The sequence below is a fragment of the Oryctolagus cuniculus genome, chromosome 11 (assembly GCF_051225735.1).
Source record: "Oryctolagus cuniculus isolate XC-2025 breed Fujian yellow rabbit chromosome 11, ASM5122573v1, whole genome shotgun sequence".
Classification (NCBI taxonomy): domain Eukaryota; kingdom Metazoa; phylum Chordata; class Mammalia; order Lagomorpha; family Leporidae; genus Oryctolagus; species Oryctolagus cuniculus.
Window position 1 is genome coordinate 49,922,518 of NC_142877.1, and position 19,187 is coordinate 49,941,704.

Here is a 19,187-nt window from a genome sequence, read left to right on the forward strand (position 1 = left end):
CTGCTCTCCTCCAATCAGGAGCAGGATCAGCTCCTGCAGGTTATTGGTCGAACTGGAGGCAGCTGTGTAGAAGTTGTTTACTCCTCTCCCAGCGCCATATTGTGGGAGAGCAGATGCATAGAATAAGTCTTAATTCCAGTAACTTAGTCTAGTCCGAGTTGCTCCCCACACACTTGTTCACAGTTGTGATGGGTGCCTGCAAGTGTTCCTGCATCAGGATGGCTCCCCCTCCCCACATGTTGCCTGATGTGTGCAGTAGAGCTGTGGCTGTTGCCCAGCTGACAAGGTGGAGACCATCCCCACCTACCTCACTCCAGCTGATGTGGTTGCCCTGCCGACAGGATGGAGATTGTCCTCACTAGTTACTGGGTGTGCACCCAAGAGCTGGAGCGGCTGCTACTTGTTTATGTCCAAGTAGCACCAGCACACCCACAGCTGGCCACAGGGTGCTGATGTGCAGGTAGGAGATGGGGAGAGAGAGAGAGAGAGGTGCTGCTTTTATTTCGCCTTCTGAGTGAGCAGTTGCCCTGTTTCCCTCAGGGTTCTGGGCTGGACTCAAGGACAGTGTAGTCCACTAGGCTCTTCCTCCAGCTGTATCAACTCGGCATGGGCTCGTGTGTTCTGACTGCACCTTGCTCTCCAGAGCAGGTGCTCTGGGCTGCAGGGTCCTTTGTTTTGCCTGTGCTTGTTGCTATGCATCTGCACCTTCCAGGTCCAGGCCATTTCCTCTGCTTCCACAGGTCCTCCCACAGCAGCTTTCCCTCAACTTTCCCCCAAACATGTACTTTATTTTTTATCTTTTTTTAAACTTTTATTTAATGAATATAAATTTCCAAAGTACGATTTATGGATTACAATGGCTTCCCCCACATAACGTCCCTCCCACCCGCAACCCTCCCCTTTCCCACTCCCTCTCCCCTTCCATTCACATCAAGATTCATTTTCGATTCTCTTAATATACAGAAGATCAGTTTAGTATACATTAAGTAAAGATTTCAACAGTTTGCTCCCACACAGAAACATAAAGTGAAAAATAATAGATGATTTTTAAAATGATGATGAAATCAGATCAGACCTATTGTCATGTTTAATCCCAGTGAGAGTCAAGTTGGGAATTGATAATTTCTTTTTTTTTTTTTTTACAGAAGATCAGTTTAGTATACATTAAGTAAAGATTTCAACAGTTTGCACCCCCATAGAAACACAAAGTGAAATATACTGTTTGAGCACTCGTTATAGCATTAAATCTCAATGTACAGCACATTAAGGACAGAGATCCTACATGAGGAGTAAGTGCACAATGACTCCTGTTGTTGACTTTGCAAATTGACACTCCTGTCTATGGCATCAGTAATCTCCCTATGCTCCAGTCATGAGTTTCCAAGGCTATGGAAGCCCTCTGAGTTCTCCGACTCTTACCTTGTTTTGACAAGGTCATAGTCAAAGTGGAGGTTCTCTCCTCCCTTCAGAGAAAGGTACCTCCTTCTTTGAAGACCTGTTCTTTCCACTGGGATCTCACTCACAGAGATCTTTCATTTAGGTCTTTTTTTTTTTTTGCCAGAGTGTCTTGGCTTTCCATGCCTGAAATACTCTCATGGGCTTTTTAGCCAGATTGGAATGCCTTTAGGGCTGATTCTGAGGCCAGAGTGCTATTTAGGACATCTGCCATTCTATGAATCTGCTAAGTATCTCACTTCCCATGTTGGATCACTCTCCCCTTTATTTATTCTATCGGTTAGTATTAGCAGGTACTAGACTTGTTTATGTGCTCCCTTTGACTCTTAGTCCTTTCATTATGATCAATTGTGAACTGAAATTGATCTCTTGGACTAGTGAGATGGCATTGGTACATGCCACCTTGATGGGATTGAATTGGAGTCCCCTGGTATGTTTTTAACTCTACCATTTGGGGCAAGTCAGCTTGAGCATGTCCCAAATTGTACATCTCTTCTCTCTCTTATTCCCACTCTTATGTTTAACAGGGATCACATTTCAGTTAAATTTCAACACTTAAGAATAGCTGTGTATTAATTACAGAATTAAACTAGTCATATTAAGTAGTACAGACAAAAAAAACTACTAAGAGGGATAATGTATTAAGTTGTTCATTAACAGTCAGGGCTATGCTGATCAAGTCACCGTTTCTCATAGTGTCCATTTCACTTCAGGAGGTTTCCTTTTTGGTGTTCAGTCAGTTGTCACCAATCAGGGAGAACATATGGTATTTGTCCCTTTGGGACTGGCTTACTTCACTCAGCATGATGTGTTCCAGATTCCTCCATTTTGTTGCAAATGACTGGATTTCATTGTTTCTTACTGCGGTATAGTATTCTAAAGAGTACATATCCCATAATTTCTTTTTTTTTTGAAGGTCAAGCTAAACACACTTTATTGATACTCTAGGCGACTAGGAGGAGAGATCACTCAAGCCTACTCCTGCAGGCACTAGGCATTATGGACCAGGAGCTTCTCCCCACAGGCACTAGGCACTATGGACCAGGGAGAGAGGCTGAGCAACCTCTGGTTTACAGTGTCTGAGGGTCCCCTTATATACAGTTTCTAGAGGCTAGCCCCGCCCACTTTCAGACCCCCCCAGTCGACAGTTTGTGGTTAGGCCATCTAGTTAGGCCCTCCGTTTTCAAATCTTACCAGCTAGGGTGGTTACCACTCTACTTTTCTTTCAAGCTGTGCGCTACTGCGCAGTTACTTTCCTTCTTTTTTTTTTTATCTTTTATTTAATGAATATAAATTTCCAAAGTACGACTCATGGGTTACAATGGCTTCCCCCCCCATACCGTCCCTCCCACCCACAACCCTCCCCTTTCCCACTCCCTCTCCCCTTCCATTCACATCAAGATTCATTTTCGATTATCTTAATATACAGAAGATCAGCTTAGTATACCTTAAGTAAGGATTTCAACAGTTTGCTCCCACACAGAAACATAAAGTGAAAAATAATAGATGATTTTTTTTTAAATGATGATGAAATCAGATCAGACCTATTGTCATGTTTAATCCCAGTGAGAGTCAAGTTGGGAATTGATAATTTTTTTTTTTTTACAGAAGATCAGTTTAGTGTACATTAAGTAAAGATTTCAATCGTTTGCACCCCCATAGAAACACAAAGTGAAATATACTGTTTGAGTACCAGTTATAGCATTAAGCCTCAGTGTACAGCACATTAAGGACAGAGATCCTACATGAGGAGTAAGTGCACAGTGACTCCTGTTGTTGACTTTACCAATTGACACTCCTGTTTATGGCATCAGTAATCTCCCTATGCTCCAGTCATGAGTTTCCAAGGCTATGGAAGCCCCTTGAGTTCTCCGACTCTTATCTTGTTTAGACAAGGTCATAGTCAAAGTGGAGGTTCTCTCCTCCCTTCAGAGAAAGGCACCTCCCTCTTTGAAGACCTGTTCTTTCCACTGGGATCTCACTCACAGAGATCTTTTTGCCAGAGTGTCTTGGCTTTCCATGCCTGAAATACTCTCATGGGCTTTTCAGCCAGATCCGAGTGCCTTTAGGGCTGATTCTGAGGCCAGAGTGCTATTTAGGACATCTGCCATTCTATGAATCTGCTGAGTATCTCACTTCCCATGTTGGATCACTCTCCCCTTTATTTATTCTATCGGTTAGTGTTAGCAGATACTAGACTTGTTTATGTGCTCCCTTTGACTCTTAGTCCTTTCAATATGATCAATTGTGAACTGAAATTGATCACTTGGAATAGTGAGATGGCATTGGCACATGCCACCTTGATGGGATTGAATTGGAATCCCCTGGTATGTTTCCAACTCTACCATTTGGGGCAAGTCAGCCCGAGCATGCCCCAAATTATACATCTCTTCCCTCTCTTATTCCCACTCTTATGTTTAACAGGGATCACATTTCAGTTAATTTTCAACACTTAAGAATAACTGTGATAATTACAGAATTAAACCAGTCATATTAAGTAGAACAGACAAAAAAATACTAAGAGGGATAATGTATTAAGTTGTTCATTAACAGTCAGGGCTATGCTGATCAAGTCACCATTTCTCATAGTGTCCATTTCACTTCAGGAGGTTTCCTTTTTGGTGTTCAGTCAGTTGTCACCGATCAGGGAGAACATATGGTATTTGTCCCTTTGGGACTGGCTTACTTCACTCAGCATGATGTGTTCCAGATTCCTCCATTTTGTTGCAAATGACTGGATTTCATTGTTTCTTACTGCGGTATAGTATTCTAAAGAGTACATATCCCATAATTTCTTTATCCAGTCTACCATTGATGGGCATTTAGGTTGGTTCCAGGTCTTGGCTATTGTGAATTGAGCTGCAATAAACATTAGGGTGCAGACCGCTTTTTTGTTTGTCAATTTAAACTCCTTTGGGTAAATTCCAAGGAGTGGGATGGCTGGGTCGAACGGTAGGGTTATCTTCAGGTTTCTGAGGAATCTCCAGACTGACTTCCATAGTGGCTTGACCAGTTTGCATTCCCACCAACAGTGGGTTAGTGTCCCTTTTTCCCCACATCCTCGCAAGCATCTGTTGTTGGTAGATTTCTGTATGTGAGCCATTCTAACCGGGGTGAGGTGGAACCTCATTGTGGTTTTGATTTGCATTTCCCTGATTGCTAGCGACCTTGAACATTTTTTTCATGTGCCTGTTGGCCATTTGGATTTCCTCTTTTGAAAAATGTCTATTGAGGTCCTTGGCCCATCTCTTAAGTGGGTTGTTGGTTTTGTTTTTGTGGAGTTTCTTGATCTCTTTGTAGATTCTGGTTATTAACCCTTTATCTGTTGCATAGTTTGCAAATATTTTTTCCCATTCTGTCGGTTGTCTCTTCAACTCTCCTGACTGTTTCTTTTGCAGTACAGAAACTTCTCAATTTGATGCAATCCCAATAGTTGATTTTGCCTTTGACTGCCTGTGCCTCCCAGGTCTTTTCCAGAAACTCTTTGCCTGTGCCAATATCTTGAAGGGTTTCTCCAATGTTCTCTAGTAACTTGATGGTGTCAGGTCGTAGAATTTAGGTCTTTAATCCATGTTGAGTGGATTTTTGTGTAAGGTGGAAGGTAGGGGTCTTGCTTCATGCTTCTGCACGTGGAAATCCAGTTTTCCCAGCACCATTTATTGAATAGCCTGTCCTTGCTCCAGGAATTGGTTTTAGATCCTTGATCAAAGATAAGTTGGCTGTAGATGTTTGGGTTGATTTCTGGTGTTTCAATTCTGTTCCATTGGTCTATCCATCTGTTTCTGTACCAGTACCATGCTGTTTTGATTACAACTTCCCTGTAGTATGTCTTGAAATCTGGTATTGTGATGCCTCCGGCTTTGTTTTTGTTGTACAAGATTGCTTTAGCTATTCGAGGTCTCTTTTGCCTCCATATGAATTTCGGCATCATTTTTTCTACATCTGCGAAGAATGTCTTTGGTATCTTGATTGGGATTGCATTGAATCTATAAATTGCTTTTGGGAGAATGGACATTTTGATGATGTTGATTCTTCCAATCCATGAGCATGGAAGATTTTTCCATTTTTTGGTATCCTCTTCTATTTCTTTCTTTAAGATTTTGTAATTCTCATCGTAGAGATCTTTAACGTCCTTGGTTAAGTTTATTCCAAGGTATTTGTTTTTGTAGCTATTGTGAATGAGTTGATCTTAGCAGTTTTTCCTCAGCCGTGGCATTGCTTGTGTATACAAAGGCTGTTGATTTTTGTGCATTGATTTTATATCCTGCCACTTTGCCAAACTCCTCTATGAGTTCCAGTAGTCTCTTAGTAGAGTTCTTTGGATCCTCTAAGTAAAGAATCATATCGTTGCAAAGAGGGATAGTTTGACTTCTTCCTTCTTGATTTGTATTCCTTTGATTTCTTTTTCTTGTCTGATGGCTCTGGCTAAAACTTCCAGAACTATGTTAAATAGCAGTGGTGAGAGTGGACATCCCTGCCTGGTGCCAGATCTCAGTGGAAACGCTTCCAACTTTTCCCCATTCAATAGGATGCTGGCTGTGGGTTTTTCATAAATTGCTTTGATTATATTGAGGAATGTTCCTTCTATACCCAATTTGCTTAGAGTTTTCATCATGAACGGGTGTTGAATTTTATCGAATGCTTTCTCTGCATCTATTGAGATAATCATATGGTTTTTCTTTTGCAGTCTGTTAATGTGGTGAATCACATTGATTGATTTGCGAATGTTGAACAATCCCTGCATACCAGGGATGAATCCCACTTGGTCTGAGTGGATGATTTTCCTGATGTGTTGTTGTATTCTATTGGCGAGAATTTTGTTGAGGATTTTTGCGTCTATGATCATCAGGGATATTGGTCTGTAATTTTCTTTCAGTGCTGCATCTTTCTCTGGCTTAGGGATTAAGGTGATGCTGGCTTCATAGAAAGAATTTGGGAGGATTCCTGTCGCTCCCCCTCTTCGTGGAGGAACGACACAGGACCCTGCGCTGTTCTTTTCGTCTGCTCGGCCCTCCCCGGGTTTGCTGCTGGTTCTTCCCGGGTTGGCTACTATCCCTTCCACCTCCGTGGAAGGGCAGTTCCCCCTGGCCGCATTCCCCACTTCCGCAGGGGAGCGGCACACCGCCGGCCGGCTTTCTCGGGGGCTGCACGGGTGTTCCCTCAGATGTTCCCCTTAGATGTTCCCCATAGATGTTCCTGGTGCATGCTGTCTCTCTCCTCCTTTATAGTCCTCCTCCGCCAGTCCCAACTCGGCTGCCCACACGCCGAGTACGCTGCTCTCCAATGAGGAGCAAGTCCTACAGTTTATTGGTTGAACTGGAGGCAGCTGTGCGGAAGCTGTTTACTTCTCTCCCAGCGCCATATTGTGGGAGAGCAGCTGCATAGAATAAGTCTTAATTCCAGTAACTTAGTCTAGTCCGGGCTGCTCCCCACAGATTCCCTCTTTTTCGATTGTTCTGAATAGTTTGAGAAGAATTGGAGTCAGTTCTTCTTTAAATGTCTGGTAGAATTCAGCAGTGAATCCATCTGGTCCTGGGCTTTTCTTTGTTGGGAGGGCCTTTATTACGGTTTCAATTTCTGTCTCAGTTATGGGTCTATTTAGTTTTTCTATGTCTTCATGGTTCAATTTTGGTAGATTGCATGTGTCCAGGAATCTGTCCATTTCTGATAGATTTTCCTGTTTGCTGGCATACAAGTCCTTGTAGTAATTTCTGATGATTCTTTTTATTTCTGTGGTGTCTGTTGTTACATTTCCTTTTTCATCTCTGATTTTATTGATTTGGGTCTTTTCTCTTCTTTTTTTAGTTAGTTGTGCCAATGGGGTGTCAATTTTGTTTATTTTTTCAAAAAAACAGATTCTTGCTTGGCTGATTTTTTGTAATTTTTTTTTTTTGGATTCAATCCTGTTAATTTCTTCTCTGATTTTAATTATTTCTCTTCTCTTACTAGATTTGGGTTTGGTTTGCTGCAGTTTTTCTAGGTCCTTGAGATGCGCTGAAAGCTCATCTATTTGGTGCCTTTCCAATTTCTTGATATAGGCACCTATTGCTATAAACTTGCCTCTCAGTACTGCTTTTTCTGTATCCCATAAGTTTTGATATGTTGTGTTGTTATCTTCATTTACTTCCAGAAAGTTTTTGATTTCTCTTTTGATTTCTTGAATGACCCAGTGTTCATTCAGGAGCATGTTGTTCAGTCTCCATGTGTTTGCATACTTTCTAGGGTTTCCTGAGTTACCAATTTCCAGCTTCATTCCGCTGTGGTCTGAGAAGCTGCATGCTATGATTCTAATTCTTTTAAATTTGCTGAGAGTTGCTTTATGGCCTAGTATGTGATCAATCCTAGAGAAGGTTCCATGCACTGCTGAGAAGAATGTGAAGTCTGTAGATGTAGGGTTGAAAGTTCTGTAGATATCTGTTAGATCCATTTGGGCAATAGTGTCAATTAAATCTGCTGTTTCCTTGTTGATCTTCTGTTCGGATGACCTGTCTATTTCTGAGAGTGGAGTATTGAAGTCCCCCAGTACTATTGTATTGGAATCTAAGTCTCCCTTTAAGTCCCTTAACATATCTTTTAAATAGACCGGTGCCCTGTAATTAGGTGCATATACATTTATAATAGTTACATCTTCCTGTTGAACTGAACCCTTAATCATTATATAGTGTCCCTCTTTGTCTCTCTTAACAGTTTTTGTATTAAAGTTTATTTTGTCTGATATTAATATGGCTACACCTGCTTTTTTTTGGTTTCTGTTGGCATGGAATATCTTTTTCCAACCTTTCACTTTCAGTCTGCATGCCTCTTTGTTAGAGAGATGTGTTTCTTGTAGGCAACAAATAGTTGGGTTGTGTTCTTTGAGCGAATCAGCCAATCGGTGTCTTTTAACTGAAGAGTTAAGAGCATTAATGTTTAATGTGACTATTGATACGTAGTGACTTTGTCCTGCCATTTTCCCGGATATTTTCTAGTATATGCTTTGAGCTTCCCATGCTCTTTTACTGGTAGGTTTTCTTCCTTTCCCTTCTTTCATATTGATGGCCGTGTTTCTGTGTTTCTGAGTGTAGCACATCTTTAAGTATCTTTTGCAGGGCCGGACGAGTGGCCACAAAGTCTTTCAATTTCTGTTTGCTATGAAAGGTCTTTATTTCACCTTCATTCACAAATGAGAGCTTGGCAGGATATAATATTCTGGGCTGGCAATTTTTCTCTCTTAGCACCTGTGCTATGTCGCCATTCCCTCCTAGCCTGTAGTGTTTCTGATGAGAAGTCTGCTGTGAGTCTGATTGGAGATCCTCTGAGAGTAATCTGACGTTTCTCTCTTGCACATTTTAGGATCTTTTCTTTATATTTCACTGTGGTAAGTTTAATTACCACGTGTCGTGGTGAGGATCTCTTTTGGTCATGTTTATTGGGGGTTCTATGAGCTTCCTGTACTAGGATATCTCTGTCCTTCTCCAAACCTGGAAAGTTCTCTGCTAGTATCTCACTAAAAAGGCCTTCTAATCCTTTCTCTCTCTCCATGCCTTCAGGAACTCCTAGAACTCGAATGTTGGTTTTTTTAATAGTATCCTGTAGATTCCCAACAATATTTTTTAGATTTCTAATTTCCTCTTCTTTTCTTTGGTTTGACTGTATGTTTTCCTGTGCTCTGTCTTCTAAGTCCGATATTCTCTCTTCTGCTTCACCCATTCTGTTTTTAAGGCTTTCTTGTGTGTTTGTCATTTGATCTATTGAGCTCTTCATTTCATTTTGATTTCTCTTCACTATCACACTTTCCTGTTCTACTAGTTTCTGCGTTTCATTTTGATTCTTCCTTAAAATTTCATTTTCACGAGAGAGATTTTCAATCCTGTCCAATAAGGATTTCTGTAGTTCAAGGATTTGCTTTTGAAAACTTCTAAATGATCTTATCATAAATTTTTTGAAATCTGTATCTTGCATTTCTTCTATCTCATCGTCTTCATAATCTTGGCTTGGGGTGTTTTGTTTATTTGGAGGCATCATAGTGTCATCGTTGATCTTGTTCCCTCGATTTCTGTGTTTGTTGCTTGGCATAGTTAATTCTTCTTTCGTCACTGTGTGTGTTTTTTTTTTCATTTTTTATTTTATACTATGTCTGTTGTAAGTGGACTGCCTGCTGTTGGAGGAGCCTTGGAGGCTTGAGATGGGTGTGGCCTGAGAGCTCTGCTTGGGTCTTCTGGGTTATGGGTGTGCAAAGGTGACACCCTCAGGTTATGCATGGTAAATCTCTCTCTCTCTCTATTTATTTATTTATTTATTTAATTTATTTATTCAGGAGGTAAGTAATACCGCACCGCACGGCTGTGCAGAATTGATGGTATTTAGCTTCTGATCTCTGGCTTCTACCCCAAGAGTCTGTGCAGGCTCTGTTTCTCCTCTGGACTCCCACTGGGTTGCCTAGGCTACTGAATTGTAGTGACTCAGTTCCTTAGCTTTCCCCTGTTGTTATGTAAATCCAGAGTGGGGGCCTGCTCTTTGTCTCTTGAAAACCTTGCAAACTCTTGCAAACCTTGCAGCCTTGCAACCTTTGCAAGGTTGGCAGAGAGAGAAACCCCCCACCTTTTTTCCTTCTCTCCTGTAATCAGTCTGGTGCACTTTCCCGCTCCCCTCTAGATTCTGTCCGCCGTTTCCCCGCCAATGTCTCGGGTTACTGAGATCACCTCCCCTTCCAGCGCCGATGTGTGGACTTGGAGCCCTGGGCGTCCCAACTCTCCCCGCTGGTGTCTGTGACATCCACTCCCCTTCCTGCACTGGCGCGCAGACCCTGCAGCTGCCGCGGCTCGGCTTCCGCGCAGTGGGCGACCTTGTTCTCCCAGTAGGTCCTCCGAATCACAGCCACTAAATCCAGAAGAGTTTCCTCTGCAATTTTTTCCTGATCCTTTTTCTGAGGCTATCGTAACTGCACTTTTATTAAAGTAAATTTTCTCGGACTATTGGTGCGGGCCCTCACTATTCTGCCATCTTGGCTCCGCCCCAAACATTTACTTTAGAAACCAACACCTAGGGCCACTGAGACATGGTGGGCAAAGCCGCTGCCTTCAGTGCCAGCATCCCATGTGGGCGCCAGATTGAGACCTTGTTGCTCCACTTCTGACAAGCTCCCTGCTAATATTTGCTGGGAAAGCAGTGGAAGATGGGCCAAGGGCCAGGTTGTTAGTCCCCTGCACCCAGGTGGGAGACCTGGAAGAAGTTCTTCGCACTTGGTTCCTTATTGACCCAGCTCTGGCCATTGTGGCCATCTGGGGAGTGAACCAGACAATGGAATATATTCTCTCTCTCTCAAATAAATAAGTCTTTAAAAAAAGAAACCAGCACATATATAAGAGGGCAGTATAAGGTTTGTAAAGGACACTATAGGAAGATGTAGGCTGAAGCATCAAGAGGGTACATTATATATTGAGATAATCCAAGTAAAAAATTTACACGGAAAAGAAATGTAGGCAGGACACTATGGGAGCCTGCCTATCAGAAGACATTTAAAGTAATCGTGGACGAGAAATATGGTGATTATTCCTTGTGATATGTACTCGTTTTTTGCATAGTTGCAGTCATTTGTGGAGTAAACCAGGGAATGGAAGATCTCTCTCTCTTTCTGTCTCTCTATCCTACTCTCTGCCACTCAAATAAATGAAACAAATCTTTAAAGAAAATCTATGACTCAGAAATTGGGCATCCACATTCAAAAAATGGCATGATAGAGCAAAATCTTACGATTAATTATTGCAGACTTTGTGTTTTGTGGCAAAACAGGAAATGAGAAAAAAAGGAGCCATGAAAATAAACAAGAAACTTAGCCATCCATCTCCATGCAGGAGTCTCCAAAAATAACAGTGGATAGGCGACATGGGTACAGATCAGCCCATCCTGGCTGACAGCTCCAGCTCAGACAGAAGAGGGCTGGGACTCTGTGCCTGTTCAGCTGCGGTGCATCGTTTGTGTGATTTTATCAGTGTGCATGAGCGTGTTGACCACATGAACTTGGAGAGATTTACAAGAGCCGTGTGATGCTGGGGCGTGTTTACAAGCCAAAGGAGGAAAAAGGAGGGGAAGCAGACACAAAAAGGAAGTGAAAATGAACAGAGATTGCAGTTAAAAAGCCTGGCAGTAGGTGGTGGGCATTTGGCATAGAAGTTAAGATGATGCTTGGGATACCCTCATCATATATCATAGTGTCTGGGTTCAATTCCCAGCTCTGTCTCCTTCTTCAGTCTCCTTCTGTGTGCACCTGGGAGGCAGCAGATGATGGCTCAAGCAGATTATGTCTCTTCTGTCCATGTGGGAGACCCAGATTGAGTCCTCAGCTCCTGGCTTGAGTCTGGTCCAACCCTGGGTGTGGAAAGCACATGGAGGGTGGATCAGCAAATGGGAGCTCTCTGCCTGTCTGTCTCCAGCTCTTTCTGCCTCTCCAAACCAGTCAAATAATCAATAACTGACTAGCACTTTGACTTCACGCACTTAAGTAAATTATGAGTGCATAAAATTGTGATCGCTGTCCCCAGTCACTAATGGGAGTGTATGTGACACACTGATACATGAGAAAAGCAGTGCAGCCACAGTGAGACACTACGATCTGTTCAGTTACAAACCACTGGGTAGCTGAATAGCCCAGATTCATAGTTGAACAGACCACATTGAGAAAACTCATCCTTACCGATTTCATCACATACTAAAAACTGTCTCAATCAAAACAGGGAGGAGCTGGCAGGAGGACTGACTCAGCAGAATAGAGGAGAGGCCCAGCAATGAGCCTTTACTCACACAGTGCACTGATGTCCAGCAAGGGCTCCAACAGCTCCCACTGGGGAAAGGCCAGCCTTTTCTGCAACGGCTGCTGGAACACTGGATAATCCACAGCAAAGGAATGAGGGGTTGCTTTATATTATTTTTAAAAATTAACTAAAAATGGAGCAAATACCCAAATACGAGAGTTAAAACAATAAATGTCAGGGGGAAACATACGGGCAAAGCTTCCTGAGGAGGGCAGGAGTTGTGGGTAAGCCATTAAACTGCCATTTGGGGAGCTGGCATTCTATTCAGGCTTTCTCTGTAACCTCAGGGTCAGATTTTATAAAGACTATTTACCCTCATCCCCTTCTGCTTAGTTGTCCATGATTCTGTGCCTCTATTCTTCCAATCTGAAGATTTCTTCATGTATTGTACAAAGATATTGCCATGTATATTTTCATGTAATTTCATTTTGTGCTTCCAAAATATGATTGTTCCAATAACTGTCATGTTGTTTTTTCTTGTAGTGAAGGGTTATAATACTGAGTGCCAGAAATAGTTTAGAAAATTATCAGGTCGATTTCTCAAACAGCCAGCTCGATACTTGACTATCCCCTGGCCATGGAGGTAGATGAGTTTTTTCTGTTTCTAGGATTACAAATTATAGGGAAATGTTTTACTCACTGGTGCATGGATTCTGAAAGTGACATGGCATACCTGGAATTAATTACTGTTTGACCATATTTCATGTCAAGAGTTTCTAGAACAATTCCAGAAATGCTAAAATGAATATGAACAAGATAAAGATAGTCCAGATGTCCTCTCTGGTGTGGGTTGAGAGTGGATGTAGCATCTGGGAGTAAGGAAGACAGCTGTAGGTAGTACCAGCAGGAGCATGAAGTTTGGGAGAATCAGTGAGAACTGGTGCTTCTGATCCCTGTGGTTTGCAGAAATTCTGTGGCAGAAGAGTGAAAAAGACACTGCCAGTAGCTCAGAATTTTGCCAGCGTTGAGTGTGGTTTTCACACAGAACTGAAACAGTTGAGGATGCAGTCATACAGAGTGATACTTAGCAGATTGATATTTCTGAGTCTAAAGCTTTGTAAAATCCCAGAAACACTATTAAAAGCCACAACTGTGTGGTGACCATGAAAATTATTTGATTTGATTCATGGAAGCCTTATTTTATTCAAGAACTTTGATCACGACCTCTTTTCACCAAACACTGTAAAAACTGTTGCCCCAGGATGCCAGCAACACACAGCTATGAAGGGCTCGAAGGCAATCCCTTTCCCTCTTAAACAAGAAATTGTGCACAGGGTGGTGGCCTGCAGCAAAATGGAGTTCACGTTCTTATCTCCTATTGCTATGGTTTTTCCAGTCGTCTGGAATCTGAGTTTTCAGCAAATAGCAAATGACTTAGCAACTCAATGACAATTATGTTTAAAATGCAGAGATTTTGATAGAAGCATGTGTTTCTTTAGGATGGATCTAGGGGACGGAAAGGGAGTCCCAGGGATGGGTGCCTCTGCTCATGTTCTTTTCTGCTCAGGTCCTGACTTGGCTACAGACTGAAATATACGCCTTGGACCATCTTCTGCTCCTTTCCCAGGCACATTAGCAGGGAGCTGGATTGCAAGTGGAGTAGCTGGGTGTTAAATCGGTGTTCATAAGCATCGCCGGCTTTGCAGGCGGTGGCTTAATCAGCGATGCCACAACAGGGCCCTGTAATATTTTCATTTTATTTGCTCACTCACCCTCTGTCATTCTGCCCACTTTGGGTCACATGCTCTGCATCTTTGCCTTTCTGGTCGCCAGTTGGTGGGATTACCTTTGTCACACAGCCAATTCCCACAGCTTAGGAATTCAACATGAAATTACTTTATTCCTGATTTTTATTATTTGTGTGATTTTCTGATTGTATTGAATCATGTAAGTTATATCGTGATGTGGACTGTACTGTGAAGCAACTCTATCATATGTTAAGCCCTCTATAAATCAGTAAGTTATGACAAAATAAAATATCTATGTAAACCGAAGTTACTTTCAGTTTCAGTTTAATTGATGCAACGGCCTGCTGGCTGGGTACTACACCAAGCCCACTGTGCCATTATAATGTTTGTTCTAACATCCATGGTTAAGAGGTAAGAGGCTGCAAAAGCACTGCTACTTGTTGTGTGGCAACAATGTATGTATTATGGACTGGAAGTGATGGCCAATGTATTGTCTTCCACCGAAGATACAATCTCCAGGACTGTGACATTTCTGCCAAAAATAAGTACAACTTGGAGAATCCCTTTCCCTGGCTGGTTAGAAAGTTCACTGGAGACCCTAACTTGGAGTTTGTTGCCATGTCTACTCTAGCCCCACCAGAGGTGGTTGTGAACCCGCACTGTCCGTGCAGTGTAAGCACAACTTAGCCATTGCTCAGACAACTGCTTGAGGTGACAACGGGTAAGTGCAGCCAGAGGCAGGAATCAGAAGCGTAGGTTCATATGGAACTGTCCTGTGATATTCCCATATTCCCAGTGCATGTGTGTGCCACTCTTTGTATCTAGCTCAGCAGAGGGTGTGCTCCATCTGTGGGACACTGAAGAAGAGGTATGGCTTCCGCATGAATGTGGCTGTAGAAAAAATACCTTCTTTTGGACCTGCATATTGAGCTGTTTTGGAATGCATTTTTTTCTTCTCAAATTTCAAATATAATGCTACAGTCACTCACTGCACAGTATTCAGTGGTAAAATCATGTTTGTTACTTTTGTTCCCATTCCTTTTTGTTTAGAATGAGAATAAAGTGGTATTTTATTTTATTTTTTTTCTTTTTATTTATTTATTTTTTTGATAGGCAGAGTGGACAGTGAGAGAGAGAGAGAGACAGAGAGAAAGGTCTTCGTTGGTTCACCCCCCAATGGCCGCTGCAGCCAGTGCGCTGCAGCCAGTGCACCGCGCTGATCCAAAGCCAAGAGCCAGGTGCTTCTCCTGGTCTCCCATGCGGGTGCAGGGCCCACGTACTTGGGCCATCCTCCACCGCACTCCCGGGCCATAGCAGAGAGCTGGCCTGGAAGAGGAGCAACCAGGACAGAATCTGGCGCCCTGATAGGGACTAGAACCCGGTGTGCCGGCGCCGCAGGCAGAGGATTAGCCTGTTGAGCCGCGGCGCCAGCTAAAGTGGTATTTTGAATAAAAATAAGAATAAGAAGCAATACAAGTTGTCAACAAATCCATGAAAAATTCTCAGTGTCACAGCCTTCAGGGAAATCAGTTCCACAGTGTGGTGACATCTCACTCTAGTCATAAAGGCTCTTTGAAAAGACCAAAAGTAGAAAGAGAAAATGCAGGTGAGGATTGACTGAAAGAGGGTCTTATACACGGTTCAGGGGAATGCACATTAGGAAAGCCATTATGGAGAATAGCATGATGGTTCCTCAACATCTGAAAGTGAGATCTTCCACATGACCCAGAGGGAGACTAACAAGTGTAAGCAGAGACACCAACTAATTAGGCTATTTAGATTATTTTAAAGGTGCTGTCAAGATGTAAAATTGGGCCGGCGCCGTGGCTCAATAGGTGGCTAATCCTCTGCCTGCGGTGCCGGCACACCCGGTTCTAGTCCCGGTCGGGGTGCCGGATTCTGTCCTGGTTGCGCCTCTTCCAGGCCAGCTCTCTGCTGTGGCCTGGGAGTGCAGTGGAGGATGGCCCAAGTTCTTGGGCCCTGTACCCGCATGGGAGACCAGGAGAAGCACCTGGCTGCTGGCTTTGGATCAGCGTGATGCGCCTGCCGCAGCGGCCACTGGAGGGTGAACCAATGATAAAGGAAGACCTTTCTCTCTCTCTCTCTCTCTCTCTCACTGTCCACTCTGCCTGTCAAAAAATAAAAAAATAAAAAATAGTTCAAAAAATGGCACTAAACTTCAAATTATGCTAATATAAAAATTACTGATACAAATATCCAAAATTATGAAAGTCTAATGATTTTGTCATGTTGTTATCAGTCATAATAGCTGTCTTAATTAAAAAGACCGCAGGCTAAAAGACAAACATTTTATAAAATCCTACAGGTGCCTTCTTAAAATACTGTGTAGAGTAAATAGGTGCTTGGTGTTGATTAATGAATTTTATAATTTTAAGCATGGATATTTAAAATCTTTTGCCTTCCACAGCTTTATATTCTCTCTCTCTCTCTCTCTCTCTCTCTCTCTTTTTTTTTGGACAGGCAGAGTTAGACAGTGAGAGAGAGAGAGAGAAAGGACTTCCTTCCCTTGGTTCACCCCCCAAATGGCTGCTATGGCCTGTGCGCTACGCCGATCCGAAGCCAGGAGCCAGGTGTTTCCTCCTGGTCTCCCACGTGGGTGCAGGGCCCAAGGACTTGGGCCATCCTCCACTGCCTTCCTGGGCCACAGCAGAGAGCTGGACTGGAAGAGGGGCAACCGGGACAGAATCTGTGCCCCGACCAGGACTAGAACCCAGTGTGCCGGTGCCTCAAGGTGGAGGATTAGCCTATTGAGCCGCGGCGCCGGCCTTTATATTCTCTTTTTTTTTAAACTTTTATTTAATAAATATAAATTTCCAAAGTACGACTTATGGATTACAATGGCTTCCCCCCCATACCGTCCCTTCCACCCACAACCCTCCCCTTTCCCACTCCCTCTCCCCTTCCATTCACATCAAGATTCATTTTCGATTATCTTAATATACAGAAGATCAGCTTAGTATACCTTAAGTAAGGATTTCAACAGTTTGCTCCCACACAGAAACATAAAGTGAAAAATAATAGATGATTTTCTTTAAATGATGATGAAATCAGATCAGACCTATTGTCATGTTTAATCCCAGTGAGAGTCAAGTTGGGAATTGATAATTTCTTTTTTTTTCTTTTTTTTTTTTTACAGAAGATCAGTTTAGTATACATTAAGTAAAGATTTCAACAGTTTGCACCCCCATAGAAACACAAAGTGAAATATATTGTTTGAGTACTCGTCTCTTAATAAGAGGTTTCAAGACTCCAAAACAAGCCAGAAACTGAATTCATGTCTCTCAAATTGGTGGTTGAGAGCCAAGTACTTACTTGAGGCTTCAACTTCTGCCTCTCAGGGTGCACATTAGCAAGAAGCTGGACTGGAAGCAGAGCTGGGACTCGAACTCAGGAACTCTGATATGGGATGCAGGTGTCTTAGCTGCTGCACCAAATGCTCACTGCAGCACATTTTTTAAAATGAGCAAAGGGGTGGGCATTTGGTTAAGTGGCTAAGGCGCTGGTTGAGATCCTGCTTGCCATCCCAGAGCCTCTGATTTTGAGTACCAGCTCTACTTCTGATTCTAGCTTCCTGCTAATGTGCACGCTGGAAGGCAGAGGTTATGGATCTAGTAGCTGCATCCCTCCACCCACTTGGGGGCCTGGATTAAGTTCCCAGCTCCTGGTTTTGGCCTGGTTTAGCTCTAGACATTGAGGGCAGATGAGAAGTGAACCAGGGGATGGGAGCTCTGTCTGTCTCTCAAATTAAAAAAAGGAGAGAGAGAGAGCAATGGACTTGACTAACATTCATCTAAAGAACATATACAGGGGCAGGCACCATAGCTCAGCGGGTTAAAGTCCTGGCCTATAGCACTGTCATCCCATATGGTTGTTGGTTAGAGACCCAGCTGCTCCACTTCCTATCCAGCTCTCTACTAATGTGCCTCAGAAAGCAGTGGAGGATGGCCCCATTCTTTGGGCCCATGCACTCAAGTGAGAGACCTTGAAGAAGCTCATGGATCCGGGCTTCTGATCAGCCCAGCTCTGGCCATTGCCACCATTTGGGGAGTGAACCAGTGAATGGAAGATCTCTCTGTCTCTGTCTATACCTCTCTCTCTCTCTCTCTCTTACTGCCTTTCAAAGAAATAAAATAAATGCTTTTTAAAAAAGATGATATACAAATGACCAATAAGCAAATGAAAAAATGTTCAACATTACTAATCATGAGGAAAATACAAGTCAGAATTAGTGAAAAGAAAAAAAGAGGGGAAGGAGGGATATTGTAGGAAGGAAGGAGAGGTGAGGGAGGGAAGTATGGTTCTCTTCTTAGGACTGTATCTATGAAATATGTTCTCTTTATATTAATAAAAATAAGAAAAAAGAAAAACCCACGATTTTATACTTCTTTAGAATGAATATGTTTAGGTGCCACATGGTGGTGCACTGGGTTAAGTTGCTGCTTGCAACGTTGTCTTTCCTCACTGAAGAGCCAGTTCAAGTCCTGACTGCTTTGCTGCTGATCCAGTTCCCTGCTAACACATCTGGGAAAGCAGTGGAAGATGATCAACCCATGGGGAAGACCCAGATGGAGTTCCTGGCACCTGGCTTTGACCTGGACCATCGCTGGCCCCTGTGGACATTAGGTTGGAGTGAACCAGTAGCTGAAAGATCTGTCTCTCCATCCTCTTTATAAATTTGCTATTCAAATACATCAGTAAACCTTTTTTTTTTATTACATAAAATGTCTATATTTAAAAAAAACAATAGGTTGATGACCCTTGAAATAGTTGGAACCTTTGGGCTTCTGTGAAATTACAAAACAGTGCACTGTTATAGAAAAGGGTATGGGGATGCATTTTAAAAATTGGAGGTATAACCTCATTGTGATCCAGCAATATCACACCTGGGCATGTATACCGTGGAAACAAAGGCAGGGTCTTGAAGAGTTATTTGGAATTCCATCTTCATAGCAGCAAAGCAACCAATTGTCAGAAGCAATTCAGAGGTCTACCAAGCAGAGGCACAGATCAACAAAATTTGATACACACATACATTGTGATATTATTCACCTTTAAAGGGAATAAAATTTTCAAACAAGCTACAACATGAAAGAATCTAGAAGATATTAAGCTGAAGGAAATAAGTCAGCAATGAAAAGAAAAAGTTTTAAAACAATACATACAGTGTATTGTTTTAAAAATTTAAAAATTGCAAACAGAAATAGATAGATGGATTGATAGGCAAACCTGAAAA

General features: G+C 42.6%; 1 long non-coding RNA gene across 3 annotated transcripts in view; it reads left to right on the forward strand.

The window, feature by feature from the left end:
• The window catches only part of LOC138844342 (uncharacterized), an 81,417-nt gene that overhangs the window by 30,585 nt on the left and 31,645 nt on the right, over window positions 1–19,187 (forward strand). The window contains exon 3 of one of the 3 annotated variants that reach the window (XR_016216079.1): window positions 13,753–14,239. The exons of the other annotated variants lie outside the window; for them this stretch is intronic. This is a non-coding gene — a long non-coding RNA (uncharacterized LOC138844342). Of the gene's footprint in view, window positions 1–13,752; window positions 14,240–19,187 lie in introns of those variants that run through there. 3 annotated transcript variants of the gene reach the window in all.